Source organism: Pseudophryne corroboree, chromosome 2 (genome assembly GCF_028390025.1).
Source record: "Pseudophryne corroboree isolate aPseCor3 chromosome 2, aPseCor3.hap2, whole genome shotgun sequence".
Taxonomy (NCBI): Eukaryota; Metazoa; Chordata; class Amphibia; order Anura; family Myobatrachidae; genus Pseudophryne; species Pseudophryne corroboree.
This window is the reverse complement of record NC_086445.1, coordinates 556,978,313-556,985,981: the sequence shown is the minus strand read 5'-3', so window position 1 is coordinate 556,985,981 and position 7,669 is coordinate 556,978,313. Positions and strand designations below refer to the sequence as shown.

Here is a 7,669-nt window from a genome sequence, read left to right as displayed (position 1 = left end):
ATGCGCCAACACCTGCAGGGATTATTGAGGAGTGTGGAGCAGCTGGAAAAGTTTTCATAATTTTTATTCAAAATCATTTTATTTTTCCGTTAAAAAAAATCAAACACACCAAAAAAAATTATTACAAACAATAAAAAAAAATATTTCAAGTTAAGCGGGTGTTGTGTTTATTAATGCAATAAAGGAACAGCAGATTGGCTAGCAGAAATTGATTACCTTAAACATTTCGCACATCTAACTTAAGATTTTTAAAAACAAAAACAAAAAACAGGAGGTTAATGTCTAAAAAAACATGTAAACACCTTCATTCACAAACTACACCTCTACACAAAAAAAAAAAAAAAAATTAGACCAGGCACATTTAAAACATTTATATTTTTATTTTAAACATTTAAATGTTGATGGCCAATTATGCCTACAAAGTGTTCTTCAGGTATTTTTTGAAGACTTAATTGGTCATGACCATTATCATTCATTACACTAATTGGATTCGTAATTGAGGAGGGCTTGTGGACTTTAAACTGAAAGGTGTAATTTAACTTAATAGAAAAAAAATATTGCTGTGCGTTTTTCCGCAAAAGCGTGTGCAATTTTAAGAAGAATGTGTAAATCTACGAAAAGTTAGTATTTTTACGATGAGGTTTGTGTTAATGCGATGGTTTCGCATTACTGCGATGTCATTTGGCATACGCCCACTTTGTGTAATACTGCGGACGAATTAGCAAAAATACGTTGGAGGCGGATATTCGCTATTTTGCAACATGTTCGCAATTATGTAGGATGCTAGTGATATGTTCCATATTTTAGGTATACACATTTGATTAGTAACCGCCTGCAAGGTGGAGAAAATAGGCTTCAACTAGTTTACAGCAATTTTATAAGTAAATGCTGGCACAATATGGTGAATACATATTATTTGATGTTTTGTGTCGGATGGCTCCTTGAAAGGGAGGAGGAAGATTCTAGGAGAGAGAGCTCTCTAAATCTAAGAGGGAAGACACAAATTGCTTGATGTCTGCCAAAAATTTAGAAATGTTTGGAAAATGCAACCAGATAGCACTAAAGGAGAAATCTGCTGGGCAGTCTCACCAAACAACTGGATGGAGCAGACATAGAAAATTTTTACTGTGTGGTGGGGACCAAATAGCATTGATTGTACATAGAAGTTTGTAGGTATGTTGATACAAAACAGATGGAGATAAAGGTCATATTTTGGTGAAATTCTTCCCAATGTTCATAGTTCAGGTTCTCTCCCTTGTCTCCCTCCCAAGCCCATTCATGGTGATCTTGAAGGGCAATGACCACTGACACCATAATCACACAGAGCTGTGAACCTGGGTTATTGGCGTGACAAGTCTAAGTGACCAAAGTCCAGTCTTGGTCTGAAGGGGTCAAACCAGTTTGTGCATCCTGGGTCTGTCCGTTACCTGGGTCATGACCAGAGTTATTCCCGGGTATGAAAAGCCGACCTGGGTCATTGATGACTCAGGTCATGCCTATAAAGCTGCTGATTGGCTGGCTGAGGAGTGCTTGGTGATGACATCTCCAAGCATCCTGTGTGAGTGGTGATAACCAAGGTCCCATCGACAGTGTGAAAGGGATACGCTTATTTGAAGCCACAGCACTAGCTTGTGTTCAGTATACCTGGTTGGACACGGGTTGGAGCCAGGGCTTCAATGTGAAAGTGGTATGAATTCAGTTAAACATAAAGGGCCTGATTTAGAGATAGACACTGCTGCATCTGCTGTAGTGCTGGTTGGCGTAGTTACTGGTGCAATAATATGACAATGCTTCTTTCTGCCTTCCCTTATGTAGTTGAGCGTGTTGAAGCGTGCAAGCACTGGGACACATTTTCTGCACCCCTACAATCAGTAGCAATGCTGATAGGTCTAGATAGAACACCATTGCTGCACCATCGCATCCACCATCAACACTTGCACCTACCCATGTCTCAATATTAAAATGACCTCTGTGGAAGCTGCTATGCATCTGAGAACACAGCCTGCTTTCATTGACATGCCTGTGACACTCCCATAACATGCCCACATGGTGGATATTTTTCCAGGCCACCTCCCAGTGACTGCCCAGTGACACCCTTCACTTTGCCTCTCAAGCTCTGTTACCAGCTCTCCCAATCAAAACAAAACTATTGTGCATGCACTCTGTGGTACACATACACTGCAGGGTATTCTGAATAATTTGCACATGCACAGAAGCAAATAATTGCTCAACATCACCAACATTTACATAGTGTTTATTTAGTTTCCACCTCTGAATATGGCCTATAGTGTGGTAAGAGTAGCATGAAAGTTCTTGAGCCGCAGGTATTGATAGAAGAGTGAGAATAGTGTTCGGAATAGTACATTTATCCTTAATATTAGAGAAGGGAGGAAAGTGGGTCATGACTACTATCAGTGAGGTATCTAATTCCTTCTCAGAGACAATGCTCAAATGTGAAATTTTTCCCTAGGAAAAGTCTGGGTTATTAAAAATTGGCACTAGAGGGCCAAGAGTGAGGGCTAGGTTAAACTTCCAAATAGTGCTAAATTATTGGGAGAAAAATTACCTTTGGAGCCAGAGAAGGAAAGAATGCCACACCCAGAAGATACAGATTTAATCAAGGACCAGACTCTCAAAGAAGTATGGCAAACCAGATAATAATACTTAAAATTTGGAATAACCAGACCACCTCCCTGAGTTGATCTTTGTTCTAGGGTGCTTCTTGTGCCAAATGAGCTGTAAACAAACACAGTGGTAGCTGCTCAATTACTCTGGAAGCACAAATCAGGTGCATGAAAAAAGAGGGGTCACTGCAAACAGTAAAAATAAAGTGGGGTGCTTTCTACCCCTGGTATCTCCCTGCACATCAACTAACACTTCTAACAATATTTAAAAACTATATGGTAATAGAATTTCAGATATATTTGTTACATATATTTGCAAATACATGATAAGCTGCCAAGCCCTTCATAGCTTCTCTAACATTGTCAATCCCTACACTAAATGATAGCAGTGCCCACTTGGGGCCATGTGATTGTCTAAAGTAAGGCCTCATGTAAAGTCCCATACAAAACAAAAATACATCCAGATTGAGGGATAGTTTACCTAGGAGCCACCCCTGGGATTTCCCATTAGCACTGCAGGGACCAGCATGAACTGTGACGTGCAATGACATAATAATTTGAACACAGGATCCAGCCATGAGATGCAAAGGCAAGTATAGTAAGTAACATCTGATCTAATAATGGAAGGAAGTTGAGGAAAGTTGGCTTAATATAACTGATGATATTGATGAGTTATATAAACTGTCAGGTGTCAGATTTTCATATTCAAGATAAAAGTAGAGAAGTTCAGTTTTATGGGACTAAAGTCTATACTGCAACTTGAAAGGTGGCTATAATTATAATTCTCTTGAAGAAGGGTGGAATGGTTTGAGCTGGATCAGATATAGTTAAAAGGATACTCCTTAAAAAGCAATTTTATGGTCAATTTCCCAACTTTTATTCCAGAAATATTGGATTTCTGATAGATTTTAGCCAGTGTCTTAAACAGGAGAGCATGTATGAAAGTGGGCAACTGCAGTAAGTGCCACTTGAAATTTTGAAGGGGAAGAAAATGAAGCCATTACCAAAGAATATGGTAGTGGAAGAGTAATACTGTATAGTGCACATATGCCTGTATAACATTTTCAATTGAAGCCCATTCTCCCTATAGTTTTAAAATTTCATCTGAATCACTTGGCTCCACTGATCATCATCTCAGCGATTTGAGCCAGCCAGGATGGGATCGGCAGCGCCCAATTACAGAGTGCATAAACAAATAAGCAAAACAAGAAAACAGTGGCTTACAAGTCAAGACAATATAGGAGAAGCACAGGCTATATAAACATAGCTGCATCAGCAGACAGCACTGAAATAAGTATCAGGGTGGCAGAAAACTGAAGGATTTGGTGCCATCGAAGGGAATATTGAAAAGAAGATGGGTTGAGTCAGAGATGGAAAACTACATGAGTGAAGAGGGCCCTGCTCATGAAAACTTACATTCTAAAGAGGAGGGGCACACAGACAGGGGTGACACATATGGGGTAAAAAGTTAGGGATGAGAGACGGCTGATTTTGGTGAAGTGGGTTTTGAGATGAGTACAATGTGTGTCTGATGACTTAGAGAGTGACTATAGAGAAAGGAAAGGGGCGATTCCATTCACCAACAGGGAAAATGGCAAAGGTAGGGGCAATTTTAGAGCAAGTCATAGTGGCTGTGTAATTCCTTATTAAATGCCTCAGAAGATGAGGACTGATGCTGCGCCATAAGGGATGCTATTTGTCTCTCCGAAGATGCAATTTCACAAGCAGGAAGCTGATGCCGAGCAGAGGTTTTGCTAATAAAATAGCTTCTTCTAATTGTCGATTTATGAGCTTCCCAAGCAACTCACAGGGCATTCAACTAAAATAAAAATAATTTATTGCCTCTCTAATCCTCTGGACCATGGTTGGATGAAATAAATAGGAGTCATCAAGACACCTGTGGAAATTGGTAAGGAAATGTTTAAATATATCTAATAAGTACTGTATATACACCTAAATGGCCAGGCCAAAACAAAGGGACAATACCAAATGCAGTCACCACATATGCAAAAGATTTGCATGTAAACAGTAGAGATGTGCACCGGAAATTTTTCGGGTTTTGTGTTTTGGTTTTGGATTCGGTTCCGCGGCCGTGTTTTGGATTCGAACGCGTTTTGGCATAATCTCCCTGAAATTTTTTTGTCGGATTCGGGTGTATTTTGGATTCGGGTGTTTTTTTTAAAAAAAACCCGTCAAAAACAGCTTAAATCATAGAATTTGGGGGTAATTTTGATCCTATAGTATTATTAACCTTAATAACCACAATTTCCACTCATTTCCAGTCTATTCTGAACACCTCACACCTCACAATATTATTATTAGTCCTAAAATTTGCACCGAGGTTGCTGGATGACTAAGCTAAGCGACCCAAGTGGCTGGCACAAACACCTGGTCCATCTAGGAGTGGCACTGTAGTGTCAGACAGGATGGCACTTAAGAAAATTGGCCCCAAACAGCACATGATGCAAAGAAAAGAGAAAAAGAGGTGCACAATGGTCGCTGGACGGCTAAGCTAAGCGACACAAACACCTCAATATCACAGGAATTATTCGTTCTAATCAATGGTATTATTGGTCCAAATCACTGGAAGAAAAAGACAAAATCACTGGAATTATTCGTTCTAATCAATGGTATTATTGGTCCAAATCACTGGAAGAAAATGACAAAATCACTGTAATTATTTGGCAAGATCACTGTAATTAATAATGATAAATCACTGATATTAATTGGTAAAATCTTGCTATCGCCTGCCTAGTGAAGTGGAATCTAGATGGGATTTTTTATCGGGGACACAATAACTTCATCAATTGTCTAAATCCCACTGCACTAATGGCGGAAAACGGGCACACGTCTAACAGCGCACTGATTATACTGAGAACTGATTATACTGATCACTGACGATACTACGGAGAATTGACACTGAGCAGCGAGAACAGCACTGGACTATTGTACTGTAGTATACTGGTCACCACAATGCAGCACTGACACTGAGCACAGATATTAAGCAATGATCAGGATACTAGAAGTGACACAGCTGCAAGATACAGCAATGGCCTACTGTACTGTACTACTATATACTGGTGGTCACCACAATGCTGCACTGTACTACTTTATACTGGTCACAACAATGCAGCACAGATATGGAATTGATACTTGCAGTGACACGGAGCTGCAAGATACAGCAATAGCCTACTGTACTGTACTACTATATACTGGTGGTCACCACAATGCTGCACTGTACTACTTTATACTGGTCACAACAATGCAGCACAGATATGGAATGGATACTTGCAGTGACACGGAGCTGCAAGATACAGCAATAGCCTACTGTACTGTACTACTATAATTATATACTGGTGGTCCCCACAATGCAGCACACTGAGCACAGATATTACCAGGTGTATCTCACATATCGCTCAGTACAGATTACAGGATGTATAATCACCAGGTGTATAACACACGTCGCACAGTACAGTATACAGTATGCAGCTCTGGAGGGATCAGTATTTGGCAGGAAGGCGAGGCCTGGTCCTGGCAGCAGAGTGACAGGCGGCCGTATAGTAGCAGCCAGTTCCAAATTTGGAAGTGTGTGGAGAGGGAAGGGGTGAGGGAAGGGAACGAGCGCTGGAGTGTCTGAGCAGAGGGCTTGGAAGTTCAGGGGGAGTGAGGCGGGAGCTGCTCTTCCATAGCAGCGCACAGTGGTGGTGACGGAGTCTGACAAAGGAGGGAGGAGGAGGATTGGGGCAACTTGCCGCAGGGGAGCACTGTGCCGCAGCCATCACCTGCAGGGGGAGTGGAGGGAAACACATCCTATCTGCCCCAGATAAGTGACTTCTGATCAGAGCAATTGAGGGTCGGAGTTTTTCTGAAAGGTGGAAAGGAAGGGGTTCTTTTTCATGTAGACTGGAAGGACTACAACAAACTTGGAGTGACTACACTTTTCACCCTAGTTCGGCAGCCCTGCTGCCCTTTAATACACAGAAGAATGAAGACTCCATTTGGAAAGGCGGCCGCTCAGCGATCAAGAGCTGATGCAGCACATGCAGGTGTTTCTAAAAATATGATGAAGAACATCTCATAATAGACATCGAAACAATATGGGACCAAGTAAACCAATCTCCCAGCCAAGGCGAAATATTGTAGGCTGTAGAATACAGCATGGGTGGAAAGAGGGCAGTGGGCCAATAACCCAGTGGAAAGGAACAGTTCTGGATCAAGTACCAGTGAATCCCTCCCTCTATCTTATAAAGTATGATGGATTTGATTGTGTCTATGGACTTGAACTTCACAAGGATGAAAGGGTGTCTGCTCTTGAAGTTCTACCAGACAGAGTGCCTCATCCCGAATCAGCGATGCCCATTTGGCTGACACAATGATTGGTAAAGCAGTGGAGCATATGTTTGAAACAGAGGATGGTTCCAAGGATGAGTGGCGAGGGATGGTATTAGCACGAGCACCTATTATGAACACATGGTTTTATATAACCTATGAAAAGAACCCAGTCTTATATATGTATCAACTTTTAGATGACTATAAAGAAGGAGATCTTCGGATCATACCAGATTCAAATGATTCCCCTCCAGCTGAAAAAGAACCAGGGGAGGTTGTGGACAGCCTGGTGGGCAAGCAAGTGGAATATGCCAAAGAAGATGGCTCAAAAAGGACTGGCATGGTTATTCATCAAGTTGAAGCTAAACCATCTGTGTACTTCATTAAGTTTGATGACGATTTCCATATTTATGTCTACGATTTGGTGAAGACATCCTAAATGGGATTCTGTACTTTTTTTTTTGCCAAATGTAATCTAATGTAAACATTTGTAGAAAGTCGCTGCTTTCTGATTGCAGAAATGCTCAGATATTCCTGCGAATCCACAATCCCTTCCCAGAGGAAAAAGAAATTGAAAAACCGTTGTTTGAGAACGTTTGTTCTCTTCCCTTACAAAGGAACAAACCACTTTCCAAGAAGACTGACATTTTTGGGATTATGGAGACATAATGTTTTTGAATATAAATCCTAAAGCAGGTGGTGTATTAGAGCAAAAG

General features: G+C 41.0%; 1 pseudogene; it reads left to right on the top strand.

Moving 5' to 3' along the window:
• Positions 1 to 6,609: 6,609 nt before the first annotated feature.
• Positions 6,610 to 7,392, top strand: LOC135050972 (spindlin-Z-like; annotated as a pseudogene).
• Positions 7,393 to 7,669: the final 277 nt, after the last annotated feature.